This window comes from Cannabis sativa, chromosome 5, assembly GCF_029168945.1.
Source record: "Cannabis sativa cultivar Pink pepper isolate KNU-18-1 chromosome 5, ASM2916894v1, whole genome shotgun sequence".
Taxonomy (NCBI): domain Eukaryota; kingdom Viridiplantae; phylum Streptophyta; class Magnoliopsida; order Rosales; family Cannabaceae; genus Cannabis; species Cannabis sativa.
Window position 1 is genome coordinate 39,018,001 of NC_083605.1, and position 11,868 is coordinate 39,029,868.

Sequence of the window (11,868 nt, forward strand, 5' to 3'; positions counted from 1 at the left end):
CCCAAAATGTACGTATCACCCTGACCTAAAAGTAGGCTTAACTAACAAATCAAAGAACACGAATAGCCTCTCGAGATTGAGCCTAATCATATCAGGATTAAGATCATTTGATCTAGGATCAACTAGGCGATATTGACTTGAATAGATATTACGGTAAGTTTAATAAATCTAAGTCAAAGTTCAATATCGGTCCCTTCCGATGCATACTCCATGCATCCAACCAGAGCTTTACTTTAACCAATGCTCTGGAAAGAACATAGCACTTCTCCAAATGCAAGTAAACTCTGTTGTAGATTATCATATCAGTAAAACCCTGTGTCTGATAAATCTAGGAAACTTTATTCACATAGTCATGTTTACTTTCCAATGTGTTGACGGCACAATAAATAGGATCAAGTATGTGAAAAGGGTTTCAGATGAATTTATACATTATGTACATATAATCATGAAATAAATCATGTGAACCATGCAACATTAAATGTTATTTCTGATCTATATTAATAAGCAAATCTGATTATATTGAAATGAGTTTTATTTAGGGCATAAAACCCAACAGAACGTTCCTCCATTAGGGAGGATTACTCACTAAAACAAGAACTATGTAGAACCAACAATGGAGATCGAATATCCTATAATAAAGCTCATTATTTAAAGTGTATTTTCTTATAATATTTATTTTAATCAATTTATTTTAAATATATATTTATTTAATTAAAATTTTCAATTTAGAATAAAATTTTAAATATAAATTTCAATTTAATGTTTATAAAATTATACTTAGATTGATTTGAAAATAAATTAAATTATTTTCCATCTTAGTAATAATTTTCAATAAATATTTCAAAAATTATTCAATTTAAGTTGATCTAAAATTAATTAAAAAAATTAATTTTTTACCCAAATTTAATTTTGTATAAATATTTATTGCATAATTCAAAAATTAATGTATTTAAAATAAATATAATTTTCGAAAATACTATATAATAAAATAAAATAAATCCTGAAAAATTATTCTAATTTATGTTGGTCGAATATTAATTAAAAAATTAATTTTCAACACAAATATAATTGTTTTTATTTAATTAAATATTAAGAAAATTATCAAATATTTAAGTATCATGATTAAAATCAACTTAAATATTAATTTTCATTTAATTAAATATAACTAGAAAAATACTTCAACCAAACACAACATAACTATCAAGACTTTCACTAACTAATTACTTTATTTTCTAATTATAATATATTTTAGTCCATTTATTTTAATTAATCATTAAATGAAAAATTTGTTGATTTAAGATGGTATAAAATTAATTAAAATAATTAATTTTCAACTTTAATCAATTTTTTGAAAAAAAATTCAAAATTTTCTTTATTAAAAATTTAATTTCGAATTTATATATGAAATGATTAATAAAATAAAATAAAATATACTTTGAAAATTATTCAAATTTAAGTTGTTCTGAAATTAAAATTTTAAACTTAAATTAATTTTCTATTAATGAAATATTCTGAAAATAATAATATTTAAGTATCAAAAATGAAATCAACTTAAATATTCAATTTTCAATTTAATTAAATGTATTAAATATAAGAATTAAATAATCAAGTATAAAAAGAACTTAATTATTAATTCTAATTTAATAGTAGGAAAAATATTCTTATTAAAGTTGGTTTAAAATTAATTAAAGAATAATTAATTTTCAGCTTAAAATATTTTCCTAATTAAATATCGGAAAATGTAATCAGCTATTAGAAATTACTATCTAGAATATATCTCAATTAACTAAGTGTTTTTTCTAAAAAATTAACTTTATAATATTCAATGAAAAATAATTTTTATATATTTTAAAGTTAATTATGTTTCTAATTAACTTTTAATTAGGTTAGACTAATATAATTAACCTAATACAATTATTTAAATAAGGCAAATATGCCTTCACAATTGGGGTGGTTCATGTGAGGGAGGGCTGGATTCAGTATGTCGTACCCACTACAAAGACCTCCTAACTCTCACACAAGGCCCAAAGAGAGGAATTTAACCTTTAAAGAAATAATTATTTTTAATTGAATAACCTCAATTTTAATTGGGCCTAAATAAGATTACTTAAGTGAAATTTTATTTTATCAACCTAGTCCATTCAATTAATAAAACTTAAATGGGCTTCCTATATGCATCTAAGCCCAAAAGTAAACATATATGCTCACACAGGTCAAATGATTTGGATGGGCCCTATCATGTTACTAGGTTGACACAGATGAAAAAAATTGCAAATCGTTGGATCTGTCAACAAGTTAATCATAGCAATTTAGATATAATAAATAATAGGTTTGTAAATTTTTTTTGAATAAATAAATAAATAATCAAAACATTACAAACCAAACAAGTAACAACTGGAAACTAGGCTAAGATATCTCCATTTTAAAATTAAAAACTTAAAATTTAAAATATATCTTAACTAGAATTTAAAATTTAGGTTGTTAGAGAATATTTATAAAAATTCAAAAAACCTAACAAATCTCCTAAATATCCTAAATTCTAACTTAAATTCAAATATCTAACCAATTTTCGAATTTCAACTATATTCAAAAAAAAAAATTAAATTCATTAAATTTCTAATAAGATAATATAATATAATATTTTGAATTTTAAAATTTAGATATTCCTAATATTATATTCTTAATCTTATAATTTAATAAATTAAATATTGCAAAATAAACAATTTGAAAAAAAAGATATTTTATGGTTAGGAAATTACCAATTTTATTAAAAAATAAAATAAAATAAGTTTGGTAAATTTTATGGTTAGAAACCCTAAAATTTCTATTCAAACCTAAACTAATCAATTTTTCAAATTTCATGTTATTTTTGCCAAAATTAATTTTTAATAAAAAATATCTAATAAGATCAAATGTTAAAACTAACATTTATCAAATCTTATAATTTAATTAATAAAATATATTTCAAAAATAACAAATTTGAAAAAAAAAATGATATGGTTAGCGAATTTTGAAATTTATACAAGATTATTTTAAAAAAATTATTTTAATATCAAAATAAGATCATTGAAATTTTAATAATAAAAAAATGTAATATCTGATCTTATAATTAAAATAAATAAAGTAATCTAAAATTTCAAAATTAACCATAAGGCTATTTTTGTGAAAAATCAAATTTTTAAAAATCAAAGCCTACTAACATCTAAAACTAATTTTAATTTATTAAAAAATTAATAAAATTAATTTTATTCAGATAATTAGATTTTTAATTGAAAATTTAGATTCTACACAAAATTCTACCAAAATTTGAATTTTATTTCAATAAAAAATGATATTTGAATAAAAAAAATATGAAGAAAAAAAGATTGGTGCACAGGGGTACGCACTGCATACCCCTGCGCGCGCGGACGATAGTGTCTGACCGAGGAGCGAGGCTGCAAGCAGCCTACTTGACTGAGGGAGCTCGGCGTGACACGACTTCAGACAGCCCGTGTCTGAGTTTCCACGGTCAGGGTGTCTGAAACCGCGTGATGATGCCGATTGTCCCCTAGGTGCGCGCGCGTGAGTGTGCAACATGTTTAGATATTTTTATCCTAGTTCAAAAAATCATAACTAATTCATAAAAAATTCAAATTTGGTTCTGTAAAGCCTAAATTCATTAATTGTTCGTCTACTTTCTAGTAAAAATATTTCCATAACGAAATAAAAAATATTTTTACAACATATATTGTGATTTCCAAACAATCATAAAATAAGCACATAAACCATCATGAAACCATCCAAATCAACACAAAACATCGTTTTAATTCATATTTCATGAAATTCAATCATTACCATGGCTTTGAGGCCAGTCATTGGAATATGTTTTATTAGGATCTAGATTTACTACCATGTATGTTATTTAACATTCTAAATATGAATTTCGAAAATAATGTAAATAAACACATATAAAGTTTCAGAAACCTTACAATGGGTGCAGCGGAATATTAATTGCTCCTTCCACTCAAATCTCTAACTCTTGTATCCTGTCTGTAGCAGGGTATCACCAAGATCTGTGTCCGAATCTCCTTCTCTTGAAACTGGATTCTTCACAGCCTTACACACTATGATTGAGTACCACTTGATGTGTGTGGGCACTTACTCTATCACTAAAGGGTATGAAAATATGAAGAGAGGAAGAGAGGAATGTGGTTCGAAAATAGCAAGAGTGATGGCTCAGGAAATTTTGACTGAAGGCTTGAATTTGATCATCTTTAAGTGGGAGTCATCACTATCAATTTATAGGCAACCACCTAGGTTTAGGTTAGAATTTATTAGGCATTAAAATATTGAAAAAATTAAATGGAAATTCCCTCATAAGTGGCCGTCCATAGGATGTGGGCCCCACTTTGGAATTTTGCCAGTTTTCAACAATTTTTCCTTATTTTCTCAAAAATGCCATTTTTCCAATTTTAACCACTTAAATGCCAAAAATATTTCTTCACTGTTATCCCAATTTTTGCACCCTGACGTGGCATCACATGATGGTGACACATGGAATCGACTTCGAGTATCTGCTCACAAGATATAGTCCGAGCAGGATACCTCATATGCATGCTCGAGGTGAAGCAATCAGCAATTCCCACAGAACGACCAACACTTAGCGAATTTAGCTTTCGCATCGTGAGTCATTAAGGAAATTCCTATAACTTGGGGATCAGATTACAGTGATATGGCAAGCTGTCCAAATCGCACAATTGGTGTATTCTGTATTTATTATGCAATCTTTCTGCTTATATTCATTGTAATGAGGAGGGAAATACTTCCTCTCCAAGCTCATAGCCCTATACATAGTGATGCATATGCACTGTGCAAAGGGTCGAAGGATTTTACTTGAGAGATATTGTCTAAGAATTCATATTCAGAGTTATTGTTGTAAGAGCTATAAGAAAAGGAATCTTTCTCCTTATTCTTGAGTTAATACAAATAACGAGGATTAGGCTATTACAGAACTGCTCGGGGTTGAGCTTCTATAAAATTTTTGTGTCTTTATATTGCTTTATTATATTTCAATCGCTATAAACTACTTGTTGCTTACTAAATTAGACTCACTGTCGTTGGCTAAAAGCGAGGTCAAAATTTTGGTGCTTATTGAGAGCTGAATGAAGAATCGCTCTTCATTCTAAATTGAACCACAAGTACGATGGTGGTACAGACTCGTAGGGGCCTGGTTGATTCGGCAAATCCACAGGCAGGGGTGTTGGAATTATTTTACCAGGATCTAGATTTACTACCAAGTATTATTTATTAACATCCTAATATGAATTCTAAAACAATGAAATAAACACATAAGAGTTTAAGAAAACCTTACATTGGGTGCAGCGGAATATAATGACTCCTTCCATTAAGATCTCTAGCCCTTGATTCCTTTCTGTAGCAGAGCATAATCAAGATCTGAATCTGGATCTCTTTCTCTCCTTCTTTGATGCTGATTTTCCACAGTCTTACATACTATGATTGAGGTACCACTCGATGTGTGTGGGCACTACTCATTCACTCAAGGGATTTCGAAATTTAGAGAAGAAAAGAGAGAGAAGGGGCGGCTTGGCTTTCCTCCGAAGGAAACAATGTGTAAAGTTATGAGTTTCCTGAAGCCAATACTCTCTATTTATAGAATGCCCTCTAGGTTTAGGTTAGAATTGTGTGGCATTAAAATAATGGAAAAAATAAAATGGTAATCCTCTTGCATAGTGGGTGACCCATATAAGGAAATTGGGCCTCACTTTGCAACTTTCCCATTTTGTTATTTTTCATTCCCATTTTCTCAAAAATGCCAATTTTCCAATTTGACCATTCAAACGCCAATTCTAATTATTTAATAACTTAAAAATAATTATTAAATAATATTGCCATTTAATGTATTTATTAATTTAGACATATAAAGTACCTTAATTAATAAATAAACCTAGAATCTCTTTTCTTTACAATTTCGCCCTTGCTTAGTGAAAATTCATAAAGTAGACATAGTCTAACTTTTAGAATTATAATTGATTAATTAAAATCAATTAACTGAGTCTTACAAGCTTTATGGTCTCAACTAGTATGGGGACCATGGGTCTATATAACCGAGCTTCCAATAAGTCGAACCGAATTTACCAAGTAAATTCCCTAACTTATTAATTCCTTATTGAATCCACTCTTAGAACTTGGAATTGCACTCTCAGTCATATAGAACGCTCTATATGTTCCATGATATAGACACGTCATTAGTTATCCATTGTTATAATCCTAATGTGATTAATGATCCTTTATATAGATGATTTACACTGTAAAAGGATTAAATTACCGTACCACCCTACAATGTATTTTATCTTTAAAATACTTAACCCTGTATAAATGATATTTAAGCTAAGTGAAATGAGTACTCCACCATTTATTTTCGTTTGGTTAAGCTCGAAGGAAATCATCCTTTACTTTCTATTCGCCAGATATATAGAAGCTATAGATTCCATATTTATGTTAGCGCTCCCACTCAATTGCACTACCGTGTTCCCAAAATGTACGTATCACCCTGATCCAAAAGTAGGCTTAACTAACAAATCAAAGAACACGAATAACACTCTTGAGATTGAACCTAATCATCTCAGGATTAAGATCATTTGATCTAGGATCAACAAGTGATATTGAATTGAATAGATATTACAATAAATTCTAATATATCTAATCAAAGTTTAATATCGGTCCCTTTCGATGTATACTCCATACATCCGATACTGGTAATGTAACACCCTAACTAGCATAGGCGTTTTACGTGGTTTTTAAACATACTGTGCAGCTCGTTGCTAATCAACGAGGTTTATGGAAAACGTGATTGATTAAAATTTTTGTTTTTTAATTAAACTTGTAAAATATTTATACAAAATACTCGGGATCTCGATTACAAAACCATTTACAAAAGTTTACTGTCTATACAAAATACTTGTCGCCTAGCGACTAATTACAAAAATAGCCTCACTGTCCCGATGATCGTACGCTCCAGACCCAATCGCCCCGACATGTACAATCTTCACCGGCTCGCTCTCACGGTCCATCAGCCCTAGCCTTGCCCTTACCTACACATAAACATAGCACTGTGAGTCAACAGACTCAGTAAGAAAAGCATAATAATAATCATACATAAATCCCGGTCATGATCAGACGCCCATACCCCTGATCATAACCCTAACTGTCGTGTCCAACACGATACTGAGTCCTGAACGTTCATAGGGACGGTACTATTGACAAGTAACAGCCTATACTCGGTCGAACTGGTCATACTCCAGCTGCTAGTCATACTCTAGCCTGTACCGATGTGTTACAGTATCAGCCTATACTCAGTCGAACTGGTCATACTCCAGCTGCTAGTCATACTCTAGCCTGTACCGATGTGATACGTCAAATAGTACGGAACCACCAACCTAAGTATCAGCCTATACTCGGCACACTGGTCATACTCCAGCTGCTAGTCATACTCTAGCCTGTGCCGATGTGATACAGTGTCAGCCTATACTCAGTCATACTGGTCATACTCCAGCTGCTAGTCATACTCTAGCCTATACCGATGTGACACAGTCGGATGGTTCGAAGCCAACATACATATCTAATGTAATCTAACAGGGTTCCTAACATGCACGCTAAACATGTAATCTATATATGCATACTGTTATACTAATCTTACATCAATTCTGAATTCAGGTGTGCCGGTCAACCTCACTGGAACTATCTGCGTGGCGGATTACAGGCTCCTAAATCATAAAAATCACAACACTATAAGTGATACGCTAAATTACTTCCCGAGGACTTAAACTAGGAACTAAAAGTTTCCCTATCGATAAAAAGCATGGCAATACCCCAAATAACATAAAAACAAGGAAAACTAGGGTTTCTGAAAATCACCCAAATGGCAGACCGGTTGTCCAACCAAAATTCCGGTTCTGGGAATTTTCAAAACCCATCCAGAATTCTGGATGCACAACCGAAATTCCGGTTCCTCGCAGGCATATTTCAAAATTCACAACTTCAACAAATCAAATCCAATTAAACTCAAACCTTCCAGACCTGTTCTATAGAACCCCTAGAACATTTCTAAAGCAACAAAACCGAGCTTCACACACAGAAACTCATTTCACCATTAAAGGTCAAAGATTGAGTTCTAGAACTCAAAACTTGACTAAGCAACATATCATGCATCAAACCCTGATTAAAAACTCATATTCAATCATATAAAAACTGCAGAAACTAAAACCTAACTCATGCGACAACTACAGCCACCAAAATTCCAATTTTCTCTTTGAAAACTAAACTTTTACATAGAAAAACCATAACTCAATCAACGTAACCATCATGCATTACTAGCAGCTCAATTCAACTCATTTAAACATGCTTAATTCTCAACAAACAACAACAAAATCCCAGCAACAACAATAACCTAAAACTAAGCTGCAACCTACCATTTCTCTTCAAAAATTCAAGAAAACATAAAAGAAAGATGTAGAGAACATACCAACAACTTAAGAACACTTAATCTTGCTAAAGAGAGTTTGAAATTCAAGAGGAAAATCCTCTTTTCTTGCTGCTCAAATGGCCGAATAGAGAGAGGAAAAGAGAGAGCTTTTCTTTTTTAAAATTTTGTAATTTTTTCTAAGTTTGGGAAAAATGAAGTAAATGCCACATAATCCCTTTTTACTTCAGCCAAAATAAGATAATTAAACACATATATTCCAATTAATAAGTCACAAAAGGACAAACTAACAATGGGGCAAAATGACCAATTTGCCCCTTCACACTAAAATCACATAAATAACATTAAAGGGGTATTTTTGGGAAATTCTAAATTCCCGGCCATTCCCGACATTCCCAATGTCTAATAAACCATCCCAATCTACTAACATACTAAGTTGTGATTTTACTGAGCCCAACACCGAGTTCCATGTTACCGGGCACCGGAAATGCAAAATTATGAAAACTACTAAATGACATAACATGCATCTCAGAATTCAAATAATAACAGTATAAATAATTTTTTAAATAGCTATAAATAATTCTCATAATTAAACATGATTAACTACTAATTTCCAAATTAAACTAAGCGGTCTTTACAAGTAAACTTTGCCAATGTCCTGAAAAGGACATAACACTTTTCTAAGGTGTAAGAATACCTATCGCTGATTATACCATGTCAGTCTAAATCCAGTGTTATGACAAATCAAGGAATAAAATTTCGAGCATATAATTCAGATTATATTCCACTGTGCTGACAACACTATAATCTTTAACAAATTCATATGTTCTGGACTTAAATAGAATTCATACATTATATATATAATCATGAAATAAATCATGTGAACCATGCAGCATAAAATGTTATTTCTGATCTTTATTAATAAGTAAATCTTATTATATTGAAATGAGTTTTATTTAGGGCACAAAACCCAAACATATGAATTTGATGAAGTTTGATGAAGCCTTCAGCACGGTCGAGAGCTCGAAAGATGAAGTTTGATGAAGCCTTCCACTAATCGCTAGCTTATAGCTAGCCTGGGAGATGAGAGCCGAGCACATTGAATTCTGCAGTGATTCACAACTGCTGGTAAATCACGTATTCGGAGAATATGAAGCTCGGGGAGAAAAGATGATAGCATATCTGAGCAAAATACATGACCTGCTTGCACAATTCAAAAGCTAAGGTCTCAGACAAATTCCAAGGGATAAGGCAATAAGGCGAAATTGGTTCCTATGCAGTTCCTCGAAGAGCCTAGCATCACTATCACGGCGGAAGAGATCGAAATGGTTGATACTTCCCCAAACTGGATGACACCGATAGCCGCCTACCTCAACAGTGGGGAACTCCTTGATAATCGGAATGAAGCTCGAAAGATGAGAAAGAAGGCTGCACGGTATATCATAGTGGAGGGAATTATGTACAGAAGAGGACTCTCTATGTCGTTGCTCAAATGTGTTACTCAAGAAGAAGCTACACGACTCCTATCTGAGGTGCACGATGGATTATGTGGAAATCATGCTGTCTGGCAGAGTTTATCTAAGAAAATTCTAAGGCAAGCTTATTTCTGGCCAACAATGATTGAAGATTCAAAGGCCTATGTTAAGAAATGTGACAAATGCTAGAGATTTTCAAAGATATCTCGAGCTCTGCCCAACGAGTTAACTCAGATGCAAAGTCCGTGGCCCTTTGCCATTTGGGGAATTGACCTGATCGGACAATTACCCGAAGGCAAAGGAGGAGTGCAGTATGCAGTTGTAGCGGTTGATTACTTCACTAAGTTGACGGAAGCCGAACCACTCGCAACTATTACCTCAAAGAAAGTTCAACACTTTATTGTGAAGAACATAATCTGTCGGCTTGCCATACAAAATAGTATCGAATAATGGCAAGCTGTTTGTTATCCAATCCTTCACTTATTTTTGTGCGAACCATGGTATCATCAAAAGTTTCTCCGCAGTGGCACATCCTAAAGCGAATGGTCAAGTTGAAGCAGTCAACAAGACCTTGAAGGATACACCTAAGAAAAGACTCGAAGATGCCAAAGGAAATTGGCCAGAAAAACTTCCTGAAGTTCTATAGTCATAACGAACAACTGAGAAAACGACAACCGGACAGACTCCATTCGTCATGTAATATTGATATGAAGCTATGCTGCCTGTAGAACTTGAGCCACCATCCCACAGGAGATTGGCATACAACCAAGATACCAATCCCATACTCCTGGCCGTATCACTTGATGAAATCGAAGAGAAGCGAACCACAACAAACTTAAAGTTGATAGCCCGTCAACAAAAAGTAGCTCGCTATTTCAATAAACAAGTGAAGGCTCTGAAAAGAAGGGTATTTCTAAACACCAAAGATAGTACGGTAGGTGTACTCAGACCTAACTGGGAAGGAGCATATCAGGTGGTCGAAGTCCTCGAAACCAGAGCGTACAAATTAGGTAAGTATGATGAAAAAATGCAACTTGTTCTGGTACCTTGGTATTGGAATGGGGAACATTTAAAAAAATACTACCAATAAAGTACAAGGTCAAACGACCATACTAAGTACTGAAAGAACATTTACTTTTAAGTGAATGGCCTGCTAGGCGGACTACGCTCAAAGATTTCAACAAAAATGAAAAAGTACTCAAGTCGGATGACCACCATTTAAAGTACAATTTCTAATTTCTGCAATTTGATTTATTTCATGTTAAGCTAAAAGATCAGATTAGATCAACTAGCTCTGATGTAAGTTACTACGGTAACAAACACATTTTCGATCAATAAATTAATAATGATGTTTATTTCAAAATTCAAATTGAGTCGAAATTACTAACATGTTGCTAATTTACGATCCAGTGCGTACAAAAGGTCTGGTCGAACCCATGACCCCGAACAGATAAAAAAGTATACTTGTAAAAAAACAAGTGACCAAGAGTCATAAGTTTGCACGGTCACTTGGGGGGCACCTATACCTGTACAAAGCATTTGGTAAAGATAAAACAAACACAATTGGATGATGATTATAAATAGAGAATGAAATTCATTAAAGATAACAAAAGCATGTAATATCGAGATTAAAAGCTGCTAGGTCAGCCTGTTGTCTGTGAAATGAAAAATAATTCGAAGTTTAATGACCGCTTGGCCGATCCTGATGTCTTAGAAAAAGGCCTTATGGCAGAATAAGATATATATAAAAAAGAAAGATAAAAAGAAAAGTATTTTAACATCTGGAGTCCCAAGCTCTCGGTTCGGGTCTTCTGGGCCGAAAGGAGCCAGAGGATCTGTTCTCTAAGCGGAAGGAACATCAACATTCTGGCCAGAGGTAGAAGCAGTTGCCTCGGGTTCACCATAAGCCACTTG